This window comes from Schistocerca americana, chromosome 8 (assembly GCF_021461395.2).
Source record: "Schistocerca americana isolate TAMUIC-IGC-003095 chromosome 8, iqSchAmer2.1, whole genome shotgun sequence".
NCBI classification, from domain to species: domain Eukaryota; kingdom Metazoa; phylum Arthropoda; class Insecta; order Orthoptera; family Acrididae; genus Schistocerca; species Schistocerca americana.
In genome coordinates this window covers 82,375,675-82,397,475 of record NC_060126.1, presented here as the reverse complement: position 1 = coordinate 82,397,475, position 21,801 = coordinate 82,375,675, and the positions used below count along the sequence as shown (strand labels likewise).

The 21,801-nt window shown below is 41.2% G+C and overlaps 1 non-coding gene across 1 annotated transcript; it reads right to left on the bottom strand.

Annotated features, from left to right (window-relative positions):
* Window positions 1–347: 347 nt before the first annotated feature.
* Trnas-cga lies at window positions 348–421 on the bottom strand. The gene has a single exon. It is a non-coding gene; the product is annotated as a tRNA-Ser (tRNA).
* Between the last annotated feature and the right edge of the window lie 21,380 nt (window positions 422–21,801).

Here is a 21,801-nt window from a genome sequence, read left to right as displayed (position 1 = left end):
CTGTTTAGGTTTCAGGTTGTAGCCACCTATCTGACAGTACACTGAAAATGAATTCTCTACAGCATCTTGATTGCACTTATAGTCAGTAAAAAGTTAATGCTAACAGTTTGTTACTCTACAAAAAACTGAACAATAGTGTTACCAGTCTGAATCCTGTGGTGAATGGTGCTGTTGTGATTTCACCTATGATTTTCTCAATTTTATATACAGTACTTGAAACCTCTATTGTCCTCTCTATTGTTTCCATTATGATGATGCACACCTATATGGCTGCATTATGCTGTCATGCAATTAGAAAGTCAAACAAAGTATTTATAAAACGAAACTTCCTGGCAGATTAAAACTGTGTGCCCGACCGAGACTCGAACTCGGGACCTTTGCCTTTCGCGGGCAAGAGCTCTACCAACTGAGCTACCGAGCATTCTGGAAACATCCCCCAGGCTGTGGCTAAGCCATGTCTCCGCAATATCCTTTCTTTCAGGAGTGCTAGTTCTGCAAGGTTCGCAGGAGAGCTTCTGTAAAGTTTGGAAGGTAGGAGACGAGGTACTGGCAGAAGTAAAGCTGTGAGTACCGGGCGTGAGTCGTGCTTCGGTAGCTCAGTTGGTAGAGCTCTTGCCCGCGAAAGGCAAAGGTCCCGAGTTCGAGTCTCGGTCGGGCACACAGTTTTAATCTGCCAGGAAGTTTCATATCAGCGCACACTCCGCTGCAGAGTGAAAATTCTCATTCTGGAAAGTATTTATAAATTCTATAATACAACCTATGTTCTCTGCTGTATCACTGTGCACTGCTTCAGTTACTATGCAAGTTCTGGCAGCTGAGGACCTGAACTGCCATTTTCACATTCATGCTTTGCTAACAAGATGCTTCACTTTCGAGCTTTGTTTGACTTTAAATATATTGGTTTCCAGATCATTACGCAATTTAACACACATTCAGAGTGAGAAATAATTCAATAGCAAACAGAAAATCATAATGTTTGCAAGAATTAGCCCAATGAAACTCTTGTTCTGTCATATCCTCTTTCATTCACTACTGAGTAAATGCTTGTGGAACAGTCATGAAGTAATAGAAAAGAATGGTAGAGAGCAGTAATGAACTGCTCACTTAAAATCATCATACTATAGGAAATGCAAACAAATGGGAATTCTCTCTGGTGCAAACAGAGGGTAAATGCAGGAAAACATCTGATCATGTTTGGTACATATTCACTGCTGTTCGCTCATGTTCAGCTGTTTGTCAGTCTTTTAGTGAAGTGTCAAAGGAAGCTTGTGTCCTCTATGCTTTGGCAAGTTCATGTCCCCTCCACTTCAACTCTTAACCTCATAGTTTACACATAAAACAGCACATGAATACTCTGTTTTAGGTTACCTGTTGGTAATTAATGCACTGTTTTTAAATTTTGTCTTACAGTGTAATGAGGACCCAGCAAAAGGTGTCAACTGACATAATATGTGCAAAGTTTTACAACACACACACACACACACACACACACACACACACACACACACACACAAAAGTAGACAGTGTTAGTAGATTTGACATGCAACACTCCTTCCCATCCCTTCCCTCCAGTGCGAACACTTGTTCACAGATACGGACGAATAGTAGTGAAGAATTGTGAGCTGTGTGTGTTCTCTTCCATTTCCTGTGGTGTAAACTAGGCCTTACACTTGTTCAGTCATGTTCACTTCCATTCCTTCTAGAATACAGCAAGTTTTAGAACACATAAATACCATCATACAGTGACTTTTCCTTGGTTGGGAACCTCACAGTTAGTCATAATATATTTTTAAAGGAAGTCATTGCCACCATTTTGCTGCAGGTTTTTATTATATATTTATTTCACTTTCACAGTTTCAGTTGTAGAGCCATTTTAGAGTGCAAGGTGAAAACTAAAGTAATGTACCTTAAATTGTCTTTATCAAATGTTGTTACGTTATACCTTGCACTTCATTATCCTTAAGTTTTATTGGTTTTAGTTTTTACCTTGCACTTTAAAATGGCTTGACAGCCAAAATCACCATGGTGAAATAAATAAATAATAAAAACATAGTCAATTGGAAGTAGTAATTTCATTTTATAAATGATGTCATGTAGTCCATATGCAGGACATGTGATAGCTTCATATCAGTGCCTAAGATGGAAAATTTTCAGGCTAAAGTGCTGAGGGCTCTTTATTAGTTCTTACTCATCACTAATGTTTTCGTTCACCTGAATCCAAAATCAGTTTCCATAACCTTTCTTCATACTGGACAGGACTTCGCTGTCTGTTCATACTAGAATTGATGTACTCGCAGGCACTGAGTGTGACGACTCGATTCACTGGCAACATTGTGAGAAACAGCTGTCCTTCATAGATGACAGGAAGTGACATGCGGCTGCCTGTGCTCTGTAAACGTTGCTGCAAGGGATGTGATGCCATGCTGTATGTTAAATTTGCCAGTTTATTAAGGCTATTTCTAAAAACCTGATTTAGAAAAAAAGGATATAAGTTAAACTTGAAGTTTTAACGTGAGCAGACAAATAACAGTTACATATGAAAAAGTCACAGAAGCTTATAATATAAAAAATTAAAAGTATATATTGGGTCATTCAACGAGAGGTGTCCTTGGGCTCCCAGCTCGACCATCTTCAATTTTGATGAAATTTGTACAGGATGTACCTGAGGGCCCTACACGAACTTAGCAAAGTTTCAGGCTCACCTGTAACTTGTTTAAGGTGCTAGAGCCATTTTTGTGAAGACCACTTTTACAGAAACCGAAAAGTTGTGAAGAAATCGTCAAGTTTGGCAGTCCACTGTTCCTAATGTAAGAGAGCTAGACTCTTGCTTCTAGGTATAGTGGTACAACTTTGTGTGCTCTAAACACAAATGTTGCAAGTAGAGTTCAGAAAGCATAATCTCAGTTCAAACTGCCTGTTGCATAAGAAGGAGTGTATGATTTTGGCAGTGTGCAGGGGACAATGGTAATTTAGGAGTTTATTAAGGTGGCCCTGGTGCCACATCTTGTCGAACGCCTTTTGAATATCCAAGGATACGGCACCAGTGCTATGTCGATTTTTCGGGTGTTGCAGACATGTTCAGCCAGACTTTTCGTTTGATAGATGGTGCTGTGCTGTTCGCGGAAACCTAACTGCTGTGGGATTATGATGCTATGCTCGGAAAGGAAAAGCTTGAGGTGTGAAATGATTGTACCATCCAGAATCTTCCCAGCACAGCTGAGAAGGGAGATATGGCGATAATTCTGCGGGAATAAGAAGTCTTTTCCAAGTTTTCGTAGCATGATCACTATTTTCCATTGTTTAGGGAAATAGAGCATTCTCAGGCAAGCGTTACAGATATTCGTCAGAACTTCCAATGAATTTGGTGGCAGGTGTTTGAGGTGCAGAAGTGATATGCTCTTGGGGCCAGGAGATTGAATATACAGGCACTGCAGAGGCCATTTTAAAATTTGATCACCTATACTCTAGGCGAATGATCGTATCCCACAGGCTATACTAAGTCGCAAAAGACGCTCCCTCTGGTCCTGATTAGTTGCTTGAAACACTGTTTTCTAACACACTTTTATACAATTCCAAACATTTCGTTTTTCTGCCACGACTTCGAGGCCTGTGCCAGGTTCTAAATTGACATCAAGAAGTTCTGATCCACGGCCCTTCGCAGGAAACTAGATGTTGCACAGTTTAAATCATGCTTTTATGGTGGATAGCATAACACATCACACATTGGCTGATTTTAAATAAAAGACAATTACAAAATAAGCAAACTGGAAGAGTTTTAAGGCGTTGGCGTAGGTCTCCAAACTACAGTCCGAAAGTGAATGACAAGCTCTACATTTAGACTCGTCTCCCACACTGATGGAATAGCTGATGGCTCTACGTTCCCTCACAACTGATTCCTCATATTGCTCTCATGTACGCAATCAGTGTTTCAGTGCTATCCACGCGAGAAGGTGCTATCCATCCACCAAAACTCTTTCCTTCACTCAAACAAAGGATATCAGTCAGTCATTATGCTGTAACAAACAGCGTGCCAGTGCACAGCTGGGATGGAAAAGACACCATTGATGTACTCTAATAATAAGCATCACAGTTGATAGCACGAACAATTTTAGCAATTTTACAGTAACTTCAACACCGGCCAATGGTGTGACAGCATGTTTCCCCAATTTCAGTATCATAGCTAAACCACCCCTTCTCCACTTTGCGATTATCATTGCGAACATGAGTAGATGACTGTACAGTACTTCCATTCAGTGTTAATTCTCAAACACACAAATTATCAGAGTATACCAGACAGCGCTCCACATATTTCTATCACCTCGAGCATAGTGCTTAATTTACGATCTATCTCCCTGCGTATGGGAGTCACAGAGCATTCTCGCTGTCTTAAGGTAAAATTATAGAGTGAAAGGCCATCCTCACACTGTCACTGACCAACCTGCCCTGCAGCACCATTACAAAATTAATCTGCAAGCGACCAGAAAAAGACCGGTACACTCCACGCCTCATGAATGAATGGAGCTTTCTGAGTCCTCACCCATCTCGAGATGCGCCCATGTCGAGGAAATTAGCACTCCTTATCGATGTATAGTAACAGATTTCGAAGTGCTGTGATGTAATAGCAGACAGTTAAGAAGAACAGGAAATAAATGATTTTTATGCGCAACGGAGCTCCAGACGGATGGAGTTCGACACATTTTTATGTAAGCCAACCAAGCTTTCAACTCGACTGTTCTATAGTCTAGGGTCAGTACCTGGAAGGTATTCGTAAGAGATAACATAAACACATGCTCTCCTAAGGCTACAACGTTCTGCACTTAAAATAGGCTATAGTGTTAGATCGCCTGCTTTTCTGACCTATCAGTCGTATGGAATGTAGCGCTGTTAATATTACAATGTAAGAAATGTATTTCAAGCGCATGACATACATCCTCCTTCCTGGATTCTCTGCGATAAACTATGTTATTGAACCGTAAAACGAAAAAACTACTTCCGTAAAACATTTGCTCTGCATAATACGAGCACAATATAGCTTTCTGGAGACATATAGTGTCCACTGTTCACATCCGATCACGGATTAGAAATTATATGGAGCCTGCATCAGACCTATATAAAATGATCGTTAGTAGCGGGGGAAACCTCCTACAAGGAAACGGATAAACATACAGCAGCAGTGTCAGACATGTTAAAATTACATGTCATTCCATCACTAATTCTGTAAACAGCAATCTGTCTGGCAAATGTGTACACAGGGATTGCAGTGCCTCACAAGCTCCTGTCGCTGACTTAGTTATGATGCTGAAGTCTCGATTTTACACCCAAGATGTGAGGGGGGGGGGGGGGGGGGGGGGCTGGAGTACATCGCATACATCAAAGTTCTTTTAAAGGAATGTGTCAAGAGAGAGATGGAAGTCCTCTAATGACCGACAGGTTTACCGTTAACAATCGCAAGTTGACAGTGCTTTAAACCACATACAGAACACGTGGCTGCATACGAGTAGAACGCAGGCTATGTCACACGACTGATGTATCTGGAAAAATTGACCTGCAGTAACTTCTCTTTCCCTAGAATGCATCAGTCAACCATTAAATCGTACGTCGTTACAGCTCCCTCTCAATCGATCACCACATCCACTTGCTGTTAGCATTTAAGGCAGATGCAAGTAAGGTTAGAGGTGGAAGGTTCTCTGTCCTCCTGAAAAGCATCAAATAAAGTGGTAAACTAGCGTGTATCACTGCTGCCCCAATACACATACAGTATGATGATGCCTCGACAGAAAAAAATTGACTGCTGCCCTTATTCCCTTCGTTTCGATGTCGACGTTTTCTCGGATTCCTCTTGCTGCCGCATACTTGTTCCCATGTACAAATTGTTCTCCGCGAACCAGAAGATACGCAAGTATTTCTTCAATTTCCCCGCATTTCGGTGTATATTTGGTCAATTTGTACTTATTCACTCGTCACTCAATTTAATGTCAGATCTATCCATGCAATCAGGACATAACCTCTCGTTCTGTGTTCTAAAATTGCCTGTAAATGTAACACAGCTGCCAACACCTAGCCCAAATGCACTAATCGGAAGGTGTAATATAGCACTGTATTCAACTGGACTTTCGTGACCAAGTGGAAATTTGAGAAGATTGTGTATGGAGGTGCGTTTGCGCTGGACCATTATTCCCTCCCATGTAAATTGCTCGGTTGACTGCTTCTGCACATTCCGTGCCTTTATTTAGTTGAAAGAAGATAGATTGTGGAGTGCGTATCTAGCATGTGGAAGACACGTTTGCCAGTTCTCTAGATATGAGAAACACCTTAGTTGACCTTGTAAATTATATGGATGATTTTGAATCTGTTACATCACCGAGATCGGAATTCTCAGGTGAAAATATCATTTTTCGTTTGTTTGTAGTTACTCAGCAGTCTAGAGAATGTTGCACCTAGCTAAAATTTCGCGTTTGTATAGAAATAATTCCCAGTCTATATCTTCGGTATTATGTTGTGTGAGTGATCAGAAGGATGCTGCCTAATGCTTGATATCGAGAAGTACTGTGAAAATGGTATTATATTACGGCGAACCATGCAAAAATCTGTCTGGAGATGTGTGTAGAAAAGCGAGCAAACAAGGAAGCAGGTTTGGAGCAGAAACATTAACGTGTTTTTGCCAATGGGAACGATCCCAAATTTGTAGAACAGTTCTGAGAGCGACTTCGGTCGCCTAGGGTGCTCTAATCGCGTGTTGGGGGTGGATCACTTGTGATCGTCGACTGTGGGAAAAATCTAGTGCTGTGAGGAGTATATATATGGTACTGTACATCTTGACGGTATATGTACGAATGATGTAAATGGGATGATTTTCTTAGGTACAGGATACGAATTGTATGTGTACTTCATCGGCACGGTACGCGGTGATATATTGCTGGGTTGGAGATCGGTTTCATGCACTAATATTCAAGCTACTGACCTCGGTGGGAAAGCACTGTAATTGAGTAGGAGTCTTTCCGTACTTGACCTTATGTAGGGTACGATGTGATATACCAATGGGTTGCAGGTCGGTTTCACGTTGTAATATTCAAGCTCCTGTCCTCGGTGGGAGAGCAGTGTAACTGAGTAGGAGTCTGACTATATGTATGGTAGTTTGTAAGATTTAGTTGCCAGTGCGATATAGCGATCAGTGTAAAATAGTGTTTTGCCATTGAAAGTCACGTCTGCAGAAAGAAAGAAAATGTGGACGTTGCTTCCACACCAGCTGCATCAGTAATTCGATAAGAGCCAATGGTAGTACACGATTCATCCTTTGTGGTCGGATATAGGAGTCTCTAAATAGTGGCGAGAACGTTTGCGTATGTTGAAAGCATGAAGGGTAATGCGTGATGGACTGAGTGCCTCATTAGAACCTCAAGGAAGAACGAATTCGCTTTTTCCTTGTTGTTCTGTCGATAGTGATGATGATTACAGTACACCAACCCACGTCGGTGATGTCTTTCCAAGTATTATGTCCACAGGTGCGGTATTCATTATCACGCATAGCACCTGACGCCTGTTCATCATAAGACTTGTTTGAGTTATGTTGCGGCATGACTATAGAAGATGAGTGTGTGTCCAATATGAGGGACGTATAGATTCAGCACATAGATAACCATGAGGCTATGAGAGAGATTTTTTACGTGGAAAATTATTCGCGCTATAGATATGAATATTCATTCCCGAACTACAACCATCAAGAGCAGGAATTACGTGTATATCAATTGGTGTCAGACTGTTGCAGCAATCGTGATAATATTTAATTGTAGTTAGACTGGTAAATATGTTCCTGGCTTCCAATATTCCTGCGAGTCTAGTATGAATTTGATGATCAGTACACAACTTTTGTGGGTTTAATTGTCAATGCAGTTTAGCGATTTGTGGAAAATAATTTTATTGCTGAAAGTTTCCTCTGCAGAAAACAATGGTGAATGGTGCTCCCAGTGGACCTGTACCGCAGCTATAGTGTGATCGCACCAGCAATGTTAAAAAAACACACGAGCATGCGGTCCAGACCCAGCGTGAGCACGCTCTGAAAAAATAGGTCTTCACTCTCGTCCAGTCATGTCAGCAACTGTGCCCAGGTGAAGATGTATTTTGAGATTAATTTCTCAGGTATGGAGTATGAATGGGATCTCACTGCCTCATGATTGCAGGCAGCTGTGCGTGACTTGGCAGCTGACGGTCGCGTCACTTTGCTGGTAGCCTCCAGTGCAATGCAGTGGACAGGGGGCTGTGAGCGGTGCTTGCGCATGTCTTGGATTATTTTGCGAGCAGGTCTGCAGGCCATGCTATGCATTATTTGGACAGTTTACGAGTTGATTTCGTGTCCGCACATCAGTGTACTGAATTATTTAGGAGTGATGCAACAGTTTTTGTATAGCACAATCTGTGACACCCGCATGTGCAACACACACACACACACACACACAGACACACAGACACACAGACAGACAGACAGACACGAGTCGAACGGTGGAACAGCATGGTCTGTGATGTCAGTATGGGCGACACAAACATGCGTGTCAGAGGTGTCCCGTTAGAATGACGATAGAGAAAAAGCAGTCGAACACGAGAGAGGGATGATAGCGTGCTCTGGTGGCGGTGCTGTGCACTAGGTCACTTGGGTCTCTGGACCTCGTGGAAAACACACCGGATGGCGGTAGTGGCACAAATTGTATGAATAAATACTGGTGCATTATTTCGGCAGTTGACGATTAGCAAGCATGTTTGCACAGTCTTTTAGTGGTTCACAAGTCTGTAGGCTGTGTGACGTGACCCCAAGCATGTCCGAGCATGTGTTTTGTATTAGTGTAATAAATATACTCCATCCCTAAATAAATTTTTCCAAAATAAATAAAGTACACTCCTTTCTCTCTCCAACAGCCCAGTGCAGGCTGAGTCCCTCTTCCACGAATCTCTAGGAGGAGGTGGTGGTCGAGTGACTTAGGCTAGTGGAGGTAGTCCAAGTGTCCTTTCTTTAGCGCCATTTTCTTAGCCTAGTAGAGATACGCAAATTGACCTTTCTTTACCACCAAAATTCAAAGTTGGCGCCAGTTCCTAGGAACAGGTAGTGGTCGGATGACTTAGGTTAGTGGGGGTATCCCAAGTGACGTATTTTCCCTCGATTTTCTTAGGTTAGTATAGATAACTGTGGTATTATGCATTATCCTGTTGGAATCTGAACTTCCCACCGTTTTTCTGGGGGAGGAGAGTGGGGTAGGTTAGAGGAAGTAGCCCAGTTGACCTATCTTCCCCCCAAAATTCAAACTTTCCGCCAGAGGGGTGTGGCATTCGCATCATCAATTGACGTCACGGCCGCCATTTTGGATGACGTCATGCGCTGTGCCCTCTAGTACACATTTGTGCACATTAGTGAATGTTAGCTCGCCACCATGGGTTGGTAAGGGGACGTGGCGGTCGGTTGAGGATCGTGATGGAGACATTAACTATCCCTTCCAAGTCCAGGCGGGTGTGGCACTCGCGAAAATCTGTCAAATATTGTATTTCCCGCCTGGGAGGGGGCGTGGCACTTTTTGAATTTGCCGCTGCCGCCAATTTGGATTTGGGGTGGTAACCGTGTCAGTGTGTCTGTGATGTCACAGGGCTAACAGTACTTGCACCATCATGTGACATCACAGTCGCTATCTTGGGGGTGTCTCTACGACATCACAAGTCTAACAGTACTTGCGTCATCATGTGGCGTCACGGCCGCCATGTTGGGGGTGCCTGTGACGTCACGGCTGCCATCTTGGATTTGTGGTGGGAGCCCCGCCATTCATCTACTGCTATTCACTGTATTTTCGCCCGGTTGCCACCACCTGGTTGCGATGTGTATATTTGGTCGCCCATAAAGGCAGCTCACAGACAGCTCCCCCTGCCCCCCCCCCCCCCTCCGCACCATGACGCGTTGCTCGGCACCGGCAGCTACCTCCACCTCCAGGACGCGACGAGTTGACGTCGGCTCGTCCTGGCTGCTGCTACCCAGGATTCTAAACTCCTCTGGCGACAGCACCCTCCTTCCACTCCCCGGAACCCGCTGCGCCGCGTGGCCGTCGCCCGCGACGTCGCCTGGCACCACCAGGAAGTGCTGTTCGATCGCCGACAGCGCTCGCCTGCCACACCAGCACACGGTGCCTCGTATTCGTTGTTCACTGGTCAAAAAGTCTGTCTCTCTCTCTTCCAGTGAGCTTCACTTCCGCGAATCTAGGCTCACATCTCAGTGCGTAGCAGACTTCTTTTCCAGAGCGATGCCACAACGAAAATTTGAATTAACTCAAAGACTTGTTTTGATTAAAAGTTCAGAGACGACGATTCGGTTATATGTGTCTCAAACGTTCAGAAAACTCCTAGGCTTTTACCAAATTGCACCAATTGCCTATTACATCTGCTGGCAAGAGTCAGTGTATCGATAGGAACCTCACTTAAATTTTCAATGACCCTCCAAAATTCATCAACGACATTCGGTCCTCAAAGTAATCATCACATGATGACGATAGCCTAAAAAAAATCATACACGTTTTTATCATATTCGAGCATCTCAATGCTCTTGATTGAGAAACACGATAACTTTCACAGTTATTGATGTATATTTTCACATCCGAAGTCATACAGTACCGCATGTTCTTAATGTCAAGTTTAAACGAGATCTGATCTTAAACACGGCATTCTTTCATTTCCAACACAGCTTTCCATTACTACAAGATATATTGACAATTATTTTCATTCACTAATTTGCTTTAAGTCAAAGGCGACAGATAACACGTGGCTACAATATCTTTCACACGCCGGCCTTCGCGCGGACGGTAATAGCGTCCAGCTCACCGTCATTGGCGACGGCGTCGAGGACTCTTAACGAGTGCAAGTGATGGCGCCTTTGCTCGACATGGAATGAACACAAAAGGAACATTCAGTATACGACTGAAAGATTCTTAGTTACAACAATAACATTTAAGACTAATGCTATTCAACATAGGTCATCATATCAGCATAATGTTGACTCAGCTGTAGGACATGTTCTGGACCTTCTTCCCAGCCCACAGATCCCAATATGAGGATTATAAGGAGTGGTGGGAGGTCCCTTATGAAAGCTGTACTGATAAAAGGGAGTCTCTCTACCAGCAAGTGACACACTGTGCAGACCATGGCAAAGCTTTTCACTCAAATCACATCTTCTGGTAGCTGTTGCTACTGACTGCTCGATGAGAGGGGCAGTCGGAATTTTAGTTCAGGCAGTAATTAGAAATGTTCCCTCTACATGTTGGCATGCGGAGCGGCTGGCTCACACAATTTAGTCCAGCGATCAGCCAGCCACAGTTATCTCCTACACTGTTTTAATTCTTTCCATTGCCTTTTCCGTACTAAGTTTTAGAGCTGAGAAAAAAATTATGTTCGTATGATGTGCACGTGTTTTTAGGTACTGTAACTTTTGTGTTTCAAATTTAGTTGAAGTTTCATTAGTTTTTAATTTTTATCTTCAGTCGTCTCGTAAAAGTTTAGTTTGACCACTAAGTTAGCGGACGGCCTCTGTGACCGAGCGGTTCTAGGCGCTACAATCCGGAATCTCGCGACTGCTACGGTCGCAGGTTAGAGTCCTGCCTCGGGCATGGTTGTGTGTGATGTCCTTAGGTTAGTTAGGTTTAAGTAGTTCTAAGTTCTAGGGAACTGATGACCTCATATGTTAAGTCCCATAGTGCTCAGAGCCAAAACTAAAATATTACCGTTACCACTCCATGTGAGAGATGGGTTTAGCGTTGACTGCAACATGCGGCATGGCACCAGGTCACAAAAAAATCGGTTACTGCGTGTTTCGACACCTGACTGGGAATGCTAAGGATATTCTCCTCGAACGTTTCAACTTAATATCGCAAAATGGGCAATTTTCTGAATCACGGAAGAAAACTATTTTCTTCGCTTTGTCTGAAAATTTGAGTCCAGGCAGGTCTTTCGTCGCTGTCCGCGTGGGTTCCCGGGTGCCACTTCGCCGCTGATGATCTGACACTGCTAGAGGCGGCTACACAACGGGCTTTGCTACACAACCAGCACTTGACATGCGTTTTTGTTTTTTGCCTTGCGAAGGTCTGTGATACCAACTCGAGGCATGATATCGTCCGACAACTGCATGCAGGTGTCTTCTGGGGACATCTTTATGTCTCCTCTCTTCATGTTATTTTAGATATCGAATGGGGATGTTTATTGGATTGTTTTATACCAAAGAAACATGTCTCTCAAGGCAGTTTTTTAAGTGTGGCTCTATGTTTAATAGTTATGTGTATCGCTGTGTCCACAGTAAGAACACCTGTTAACTATCCTTTATTTGTAGACGACTTTTCAGTATTTTGTTCATCTTCCTACCTTGCGGGAAATACGCACCAATTGCAGATAATGATCGAGAGACTGGAGGAATGGGCACTAAACACTGGTTTTAACTTTTCATCAGTAAACTCTTCGTATATTCTTTTTAACCGTTCTCGTCTTCCTGTTGATAGAGTCGGTGAGATATCTGTGCCTCCGTTTCAGACAAAATCTTACATGGTTGCCACACCTGAGGGATTTTAGAAGTCGATCCCTGAGATGTCGTGACGTATTAAATTATGTTGCACGTTTGGTATGGGTCACAGACCGAGTGCGTCTGCGCCAGTTTTGTAGAGCTCCTGTTCGGTCCTGGCTTGATCACGGATGCGCAGTGTGAGGGTCTGCTATATCATTGCATGGAGTTCACGATGAGGTCATTAAATTGGCAACAGATGTGTTCAGGGAGAGGCCCGTTCCCAGCATCTGCGCCGAAGCTGCTGAGCCCACCACTTCCTGTCAGACTCGTGGTCTGACGAGTGTAGAAAATTATTCTGTACCCCAGGTGCCAGCACACCATATTGTTGTTTTCCCACCTATGGAGCGACTTTCCAGTAGTCACGTGCAAACAGTAAGGGCATTTGGGATCCGAGCAAAGAGCTATGTCTCAGAATTGCTGTGGCGAATATTAATGTTTTACTAGTATTGCCTGTGATCGAAATTCGACAAATTGCATCAGTGGACCTGATCTGTGATAGCAGATGTCATGTGTATTTAAGTGTCTGAAATTTTAGCCGCAGAACTGACCCGTGGCGAATGTTACATTGTAGCTACGTGTATTCTCGAAAGAATTCTTCGATTTCTCTTTAATTAGTCGGTCATTTGAAGGGAGGCTTAGACACACAGCGTTGAACAATAAATTTTGTGTTAATGGTGGCAAATTAACCTTACTCTTACAACAACACCGTGTGAATTCCGTTATATCGCTTAAAGTCACCTCACAAAATCGGCACTGTAAATTCGTCAAACCCTAATTACAGCTCTCAGAGTTATTTTGAATTATGTACTGTGCACATTTAAATTTATCTTTTAGAACGATAATAAAATTATCGTTGTCAACATCTGCATTACTCCTATTACTTTCTCTACGCAAAAATTGTGTCTGTCTACGTCACCGCTATCAGTCCGACCCGTCAGTGTTCTTCTTCGAGACACAGCCTAAAACAAATATATAGTTTTCTTATAATACGGGACATTGTAGCTACTCAAAATGGAGATACTGGGAATTAGGAACGCTCTAAATTTTGTGCTGACGGTGGCAAACGAACACAAACTTAGTTCCGTTTACTCTTAGACCAAAGTAAGTGAAAAACAACGCTACTAACAACGTTTGTTGTCCCCGACAGCTTCGTTACTACGTTTCGTTTTCCCCTTTTGACAACATCAACGACGTAGCAGTTTTGGCATTGTAGCTGTCCTGCATGAATGTGTTACTGCAAGTGAACTATCTGCAACATTTAAAAATGAACGTCCCTAGAATGAAACTCGTTTCTGCCATAGCACCTCATCGTTACGAGTCATAGAAGCTAGCAACAGTGTCAGAGACAAAGGAAAACTTTTCACATGTGTGTGTCTATTTCCTTTTACCTCTCGTAACGGCTATGTATACACATTACTTCTTGTGTATATCTACGACAAAGTTCCTTTGACATTGTATGAGTTTCATTGGCCTCGTGGTATAATTAATTTTAAAAATCGGTATTTCAATTTTCGGTGCTCACGTATTAATATTACGTTCGTTAAATAAAACACATGCGTTGTCATTATTAATGTCCACATTGCTATTACGCAAAAATTGTGTCTGTCCACCTCTGAGTCTTTCACTCTGACCACCAGCATTCTCCTCCTACGCATACTCTTACACTGAAGAGCCAGCGAGCTTCACTAATTCCTACTATATCTAACTTTAACCTATCCATTTCCCTTTTTAAATTTTCTAACCTACCTGCTCGATTAAGGGATCTGACATTCCACACTCCGATCCGTAGAACGCCAGTTTTCTTTCTCCTGATAACGACGTCCTCCTGAGTAGTCCCCCTTATGCTGCTAAAGGTAGCGTCCGTTTCATTAAGAAACCGGTGACGTGAATTCTATGCAGACCAGCTTGATGCAAGAAACGTAGAGTAACTGTACTAACTTGTTTAGAATGCTACAGTATGTGCTAAGGCACTATGAAAAAATCCTGGAACTGCTTCCAGAGAGAGGCATTTCTGAAAAACTTACTAGTTACGACAACAACACTATAAATGAATTCTTGACATTGTAGAGCCATTTAAGGATGTAATAGGAATGCTGGAAAGCGAGAAGTTTAAAGCAGTACAATTCGTTTCGTTTTGGGAGCACAAACTGAAATGTCATTGTTATACAGGCCATGAGGATACAGATGTACACACTTTTAAATCAGCAAATGAAAATTGCGCTTAATTGCAAAACGGCAGTTTCAGTGTTACCAATAATTTTGCAGTACAGTACAACGGTCTGATTATCATGTATTAACTGTAGATACTATGAGTGCGGAAACATCACTGTCCCCATCTTCCAAATGAGACAGTCGAAATTCCAACGTTGCACAGGACAGTAACAACTCTGTGATCGCCCTTCTGATTGATGGAAACTATATCGGTTTCTGACAGAGATGGAACGTTGAAGACTGTGCGCCAATTGTGTGATGAAATCTCAGCTTTTGATAAGCTAGAACAAAATTATTACTTGCCAGTATTATCTTACTCCATTTTTGTTATATCTGTTAATATTTATTTGTGACCTTTGAGAGAATGTAAGGCGCACTCGGGAGCCAAAAAAATGAAGTCTGTATTTTCGAAATGACTAGACTGTGGGCTACATCAGCATTGGGGCGAGACCAATAGTGAGCCACTCTGCATCGTTGCCATGCCAGATGTATCCAAGATGGCGGCATGCTGACTTGGCAACATCTCATGACGTCATCCAAGATCCCAGATTTTGGCGGGAAGATAGGTTGTTGGGCAACCTCCACTAACCTACACCCTTCCCCCACAAGAATGGCAGGAAGTTCAAATTCCAACAGGATAATGCATCACACCACAGTTATCTCTACTATCCTAAGAAAAATCGTGGGAAGATAGGTCACTTTGGCTACCTCCACTAACCTCTTCCTAGGAACTGGCGCCAAGTTTGAATGTTGGCTGTAAAGATAGTGCAATTGGGCTATCTCTACTAACCTTAGAAAATCGCTGGAAGATAGGTCACTTGGGATAGCTCCACTAACCTAAGTCACCCGACTGCCACCTCTTCCTAGGGATTTGTGGGAAATGGACTCATCCTGCACTGGGCTGCTGGAGAGCGGAAGGAGTATACTTTGTTTTGTGACAATCTATTTAGGGATGGAGTGTATTTATCACAGTGATACAGAACACATGCTCTGACATGCCACAAAGCATACAGACCTGCAAACTGCTCCTAGATAACTCATGTATAATGCTCTACACACATGCTTGCTAGTTGTAAACTATCATAATAACACATTGCCACAGCGTACAGACGTGCAAAACATTCGTAAATGATGTAATACATTTACGTCCAGAGAGCCAAACAACACGTAAATTGTCAAAATAATAATCCATCTAAAAGACTCTGCAAACATACTTGCTAATTGCTAACTGTCGAAATCATGCACCAGTCTTTATTTAAACAATTTCATGCAGTACAGCCACCCAGTGTGTTCACCACGAGGTCCAGACTCCAACTGACCTAGTACACAGTACCACCACCAGAGGGCACTGTCATCCATTCCGTGACGTAATCCAAGATGGCGGCAAATAGTGTGTTCACCATGAGGTCTGGACCTTGTGCACAGTACCACCACCAGAGAGCACTGTCGGCCATTTCATGATGTAATCCAAGATGGCGGTCTAGAGGGGGAAAATGGCGCGAAAATGACTCAGCCTGCGCTAGGCTGCTGGAGAGAGCAAGGAAGGAGTGTACTTTATTTATTTTGGAACAATTTATTTAAGGATGGAGTATATTTATCACACTGATACAAAACACATGCTTGGGGTCATGTCACACAGCCCACAGACCTGTAAGCTACTCCTAAATAACACTCTGCAGACACACAAACAACTCCTAATCTACCACTACCGAGCGAGGTGGCGCAGTGGTTAGCACACTGGACTCGCATTCGGGAGGACGACGGTTCAGTCCCGTCTCCGGCCATCCTGATTTAGGTTTTCCGTGATTTCCCTAAATCGCTTCAGGCAAATGCCGGGATGGTTCCTTTGAAAGGGCACGGCCGATTTCCTTCCCCATCCTTCCCTAACCCGAGCTTGCGCTCCGTCTCTAATGACCTCGTTGTCGACGGGACGTTAAACACTAATCTCCTCCTCCTAATCTACCGAAATAATTTCAATACAGACTTGCAGACTGCTCCTAATTAATGCAGTACACTGATATGTAGACACGCTCAGTACTCATTAAATGTCAAAATAATGCATAGCGCAGCCTACAGAACCGCTTGTAAAATAATGCAACAGACATGCAAACAACATACACAGACACCATCTGCCACCCCCTGTCCAGTAGACCGCACAGGAGGCTACGTGCAGCCCTGCAAAGTGACACAGCCGTCGGCTGTCAAACCACTCACAGATGCCCTCAAGCATGAGGTAGCGACATCCCTTTCATACTTAGTACCTGAGAAATTCCTCTCAAAATACGTGTTCACCTAGGCAGCATTGCTGACGCGACTGGGTGGGGGAGCAGACGCTCCAGGTGTGTGTGCGCCTACACCGCCGTCAGCCACCACCAGACGCGACCCATTGCTCTAATGCCAGTGTAGGTGAAAGTTGTTTCTGTTTTCGAGTATACAGTCAGTGTTATACTGACGTCACAGAACTCCAAGCCACGCTCACGCCATTCTCATACGCGAGACGCCTTTGGGCAGCATGTGTCTTTACCATTGATGACAGAGTAGCACAGGTCGCATTGTTCCTAGTGCGACATGAGAGACGTGTCTAAGCGTGCTTAACTGCCCAACGTCACTAACACAATGCCGCAAAGTCCGAGCGCGTAGCTACAGACCATTGCAAGTGCATCTAACAAGGTTCTCAATCTTATACAGATGTTACATGACTACGTAAAAAATAAGAACCGAGTTGACCTCGTGGAAATTGTATAGTGTCCCAGAAGTAGTTACCCCTCGCTTTCCTGGTGTCTCAGCTTGTATGCATGGATATTCTTGCCCTAACAGAACCTGTTTACGAAAATAGCGCAGAATAACGTCTACGAAAATAACGCAGAATAACGTCGAATGCAGTCTTCCTCGCAGACTTAATGTGGTTCTCCGTCCATCACGTGTTACCCTTCCTGTTTTCAACTCTCATGAATGTTCCCTCCGCTATGTAGAGGCTCCTATATCAAAGCAGAAAGGATGTGAATGAATCGAGCATTATGAATGGCTCTTATCAATTCTACCCACTGTATTACTGATGCCGCTGGTATCAAAGGATGGTCCTCCTTTTTTCCTTCTGCTGACGAGACTTTTGGATGTTATTTTACACAGATCGCCACATTGCACTGGCAATTAATTCTTAGAAATACCGTACATATCGTCAAATATGGAAAGACTCTTACTCATTTACACTGCTCTCCCACCGAGGACAGGAGCTTGAATATTAGAACATGAAACCGACCTGCAACCCATCAATACATCACCGCATACCTTACATAACGTCAAACACGGAAAGACTCCTACTCAATTACACTGATCTCACACTGAGGACAGGAGCTTTAATCCCCCCCGCACTGGTCACATGCGCTGTAGGCCGAACATGCACAGGTAGAATGTTTATCCTAAGCACTCGGTCTTATATTTTATCCCTGTACTTACAACTAAATGTTACGATTGCAGTCTCAGTTGAATGATATTTGACAATGATCGAAGTATCGGAAATACACTCTCTAGAAAGCTGTGGCTCCAGAAATAGAAATATCAGTACCATTCTTATGCTATCACAGTACTCCACGCCAAATCCATTCCTTCCTTACGACTGGACATAGTTATTTCCTTTGCACATGTCGGAACACAAACACATACTTTATAAACCAGATGCTGAAATTCAAACATATCACGCTCCCCCTACTACTAAGTATGATACTTCGTCAATAACTGATCACTGGTGATGCATAATAATACTGATAGAAAACCAACCATGGGTCATGGATGGACATGTCTCATAAGTTTTTCTTGCAAGTGCTACCACCATGTCCTAGAAAGAGAGACGTAATCTGCCAGATGCTAAAAAAAAACTCGATCCCAGCAACTACTGTATGTTACACTCACAAGTGGTCATGGTTCTGCATGTCCACACAAGTATCCATGTTAAAAGCTTAACTGGCTTTATAAATCAAGGTACGACATTAGCTCGCTCTGAATGAGGTGGTTTTTCTATCTGGTCAAATACCAAGACGGTGATCGCTGGAGTGTATATTATCAGACCAGCACTCCAGTTACACATAGCCCACAATGCAATCTCGTTATAAAATCGCTCAATTTTGTAAGTCATTTGGCTAAGGAACATTGTATGTAAGTAGTATTTGCGACTCCCTCACACCACCCCATTTCTATAGTACTTGTAATATATTCTGACTCGATACTATATCAGAGGTTCTCCAACGAGTTACAGGCAATGACTGATTGAGAGGGAACACAAACAGTAGTCGTAGATGATGTGCTGATTGCGGTCGTGAGAATATGTACACTAGCTTTTCAGATCTCTAGTGTTACACTATCAGCTAGAAATGGTGTCCATTAGTTGCAATCAAGTCTTTCCATTCAGCCACATACTTGCGTTGGATCACACCCAAAAGTGAATCATATTTCTGGCACTCTCATAACTCGAAATGAGTCACCTTTCTCAAACCTGTCTGCTACAGTAAAATTCCAACCTGGTTTTAGTCAGCCCCCTACACATCTTGCAACTGCTCCCATTTCTACTGCTTTAACATGTGATTGTTCCAGTTGAGTTGGAACTGAGCAGAAGTCAGAGAAAGACATATCCACCACTTTCTGCAACCCGTGTAGAAACAGAATGACTTGAGTTAGTGCAACAGGAGCATGTTTTAACCATTCATTTCAAATGCGGGCATTGTGGTGCGCCTCCAAACTGGATACAGATACTACAGTCTGAAGCAGATCTGCGCCCATTCACATCTATCTCCCCAACAATCTACCATCGTTATTCTGTACCATCCAACAGAGAAAAATTAACGAACTATAAAAGCTCCACTAACTTCACCTTATATAGAACTCACCTAGATGCTGTTGCTAGCACAATGATGCATAGCTGTGATATGGGTCCAGTGTAGAGACAGAACTGTTGAGATGCTTCTCAGAATAGCATTACTAACGTGACACCCAGTCCATCATCGAATTTACCTGTCAAACTGCTGCTGTTGCTAATGCAGAATGATAGTAGTTACATTTTGCTAATTCTAGGCCAATAGGACAACTTTAAAACAAATTCAGTATTTTATAATTAAAACAACTGATTTTTAAAAAATTCAGTATACTTAATTAACTAAACAGAATTTATAACGTTAACTAAATACCTATTTTTCACAATAACACAACTAAATACAATAAACAATTGATTTTTAACTTCACTTACTTCATTTACAACACGATTTAACGCTATAACATGTATTAGTTAACAAAAGTAAGTTATTTTTAAAATTTCTAACTGTGAATGTAAGTAAATTAATTAAAATGTATTAGTTAACAAAAGTACATTATTTTAAACATTTTACATAGTGAATTAATTAAAATGTATTAGTAAACAAAGAACATTATTTTTTTAAATCACATTGTAAACATAAGTAAATCAATGAAAATGTATTAGTTACCAAAATACATTATTGTAAAAAATCACATTGTAAACGTAAGTAAATTAATTAAAATGCGTTAATTAACAATATTGAGTTATATTAAAAAGTTTACATTGTGAATGTAAGTAAATTATTTTAAATGTATTAGTTAACAAAGTACATTATTTTAAAAATCACATTGTGAGTGTGAGTAAATTAATTAAAATGTATTAGTTAACAAAAGTAAATTATTAGCTTACATGCTATGAAAAGTAAATTATCTTTAAATTTTCAGTTTTTATTTTTTCTATCTTTCTTATAATGTTTCATAAATGTATATAAGCATGAAGTTAACACTATTATTTATTTTTTAAGTTTTTCATGCATTTATATAGAAGCAAATGTTAATAATTAAAAATTTTCAGTAAGTAATTATGTTGTGCATCATATGTAAGGTTTTTTTACCATACATAATTACATAAGCAAGTGTATCGTTTGGAATTTTATAATTAAAAGTAGCACAAAGTATCATATTTTTGTGTAGTTATAACATTTTTTCTATGTTTCATATTGATTACGTAAGTTGGATAGTAAGTTATAAAACTAAATGGTTTAAATATCTGATTTTAGTAAAGTAATTCATTTAAAATCAAGAAATGCATCATACGCCTTTAAAAAATTATTTGGTGGATTAATAATCCACATTTATTGAGGAAGAACTGCATTTTTACTATGTTCAAATATATATTCTGTAGTTTAACATGACAAAATACTGATGAATCAACTAATTGATTATTTTTAAGATTTGTCTGAAATACAAGAAAAACAAAATATGGTATATCAAATTCTGTAGAGTTATAGTAATTTGTTATATCCAGTTCAAAATTGTTTTTACCAGATAATCTAGCAACTTCTTTTGTTTGAAGTTCATAAAAAGAAATAGGAATTTTCGGATTTTTATGAATATTTTCATGTTGTTCAAGTTCAGAATTTGATTCATATTTAACAACTTGTACACGTACTTCCATAGATTCTATAACTATTTTACCATCTTTAGTGTATTTATTTCAACTCCTGCATCATTTTTATCAAACCAATGTAGAATTGCATCTCCAGAAGATGAAGTACATGTAAAAAGAGCACTTAAGTTTCCTTCAAACTTAATTTCTTTATAATCTTTTAAAAAATCCACCAAGTAACGACAATAGATAAAGTACTTTACTATTTATTTTTCCTGTATTAAGGATATGTCCTTATATATGTTTTTGTCGTAACAGATGTAATTAGATGTAGTTAAACTGTTAACGAAAAAAGGATATTCGATTCTAGATAATATATTATTTCCTTTATTATTGTTATAAAGTCAAACAATTTAGTTACTTAATTAACAATTTTTTTAAATTTCCCATCATAAGTTGGATACCATCATTTCACATGATACTAAAATTTATGTACAATTGTGTATAATTTGTATGAAGCCAACCATCACCAATTTAAATTTCAGTATCTTTGTTAGGGACATTTAAATTATTTTTAGTTTTGTCATGAACTGGAAATAACAAAACTGATAAGTTTCAATTTTATTCA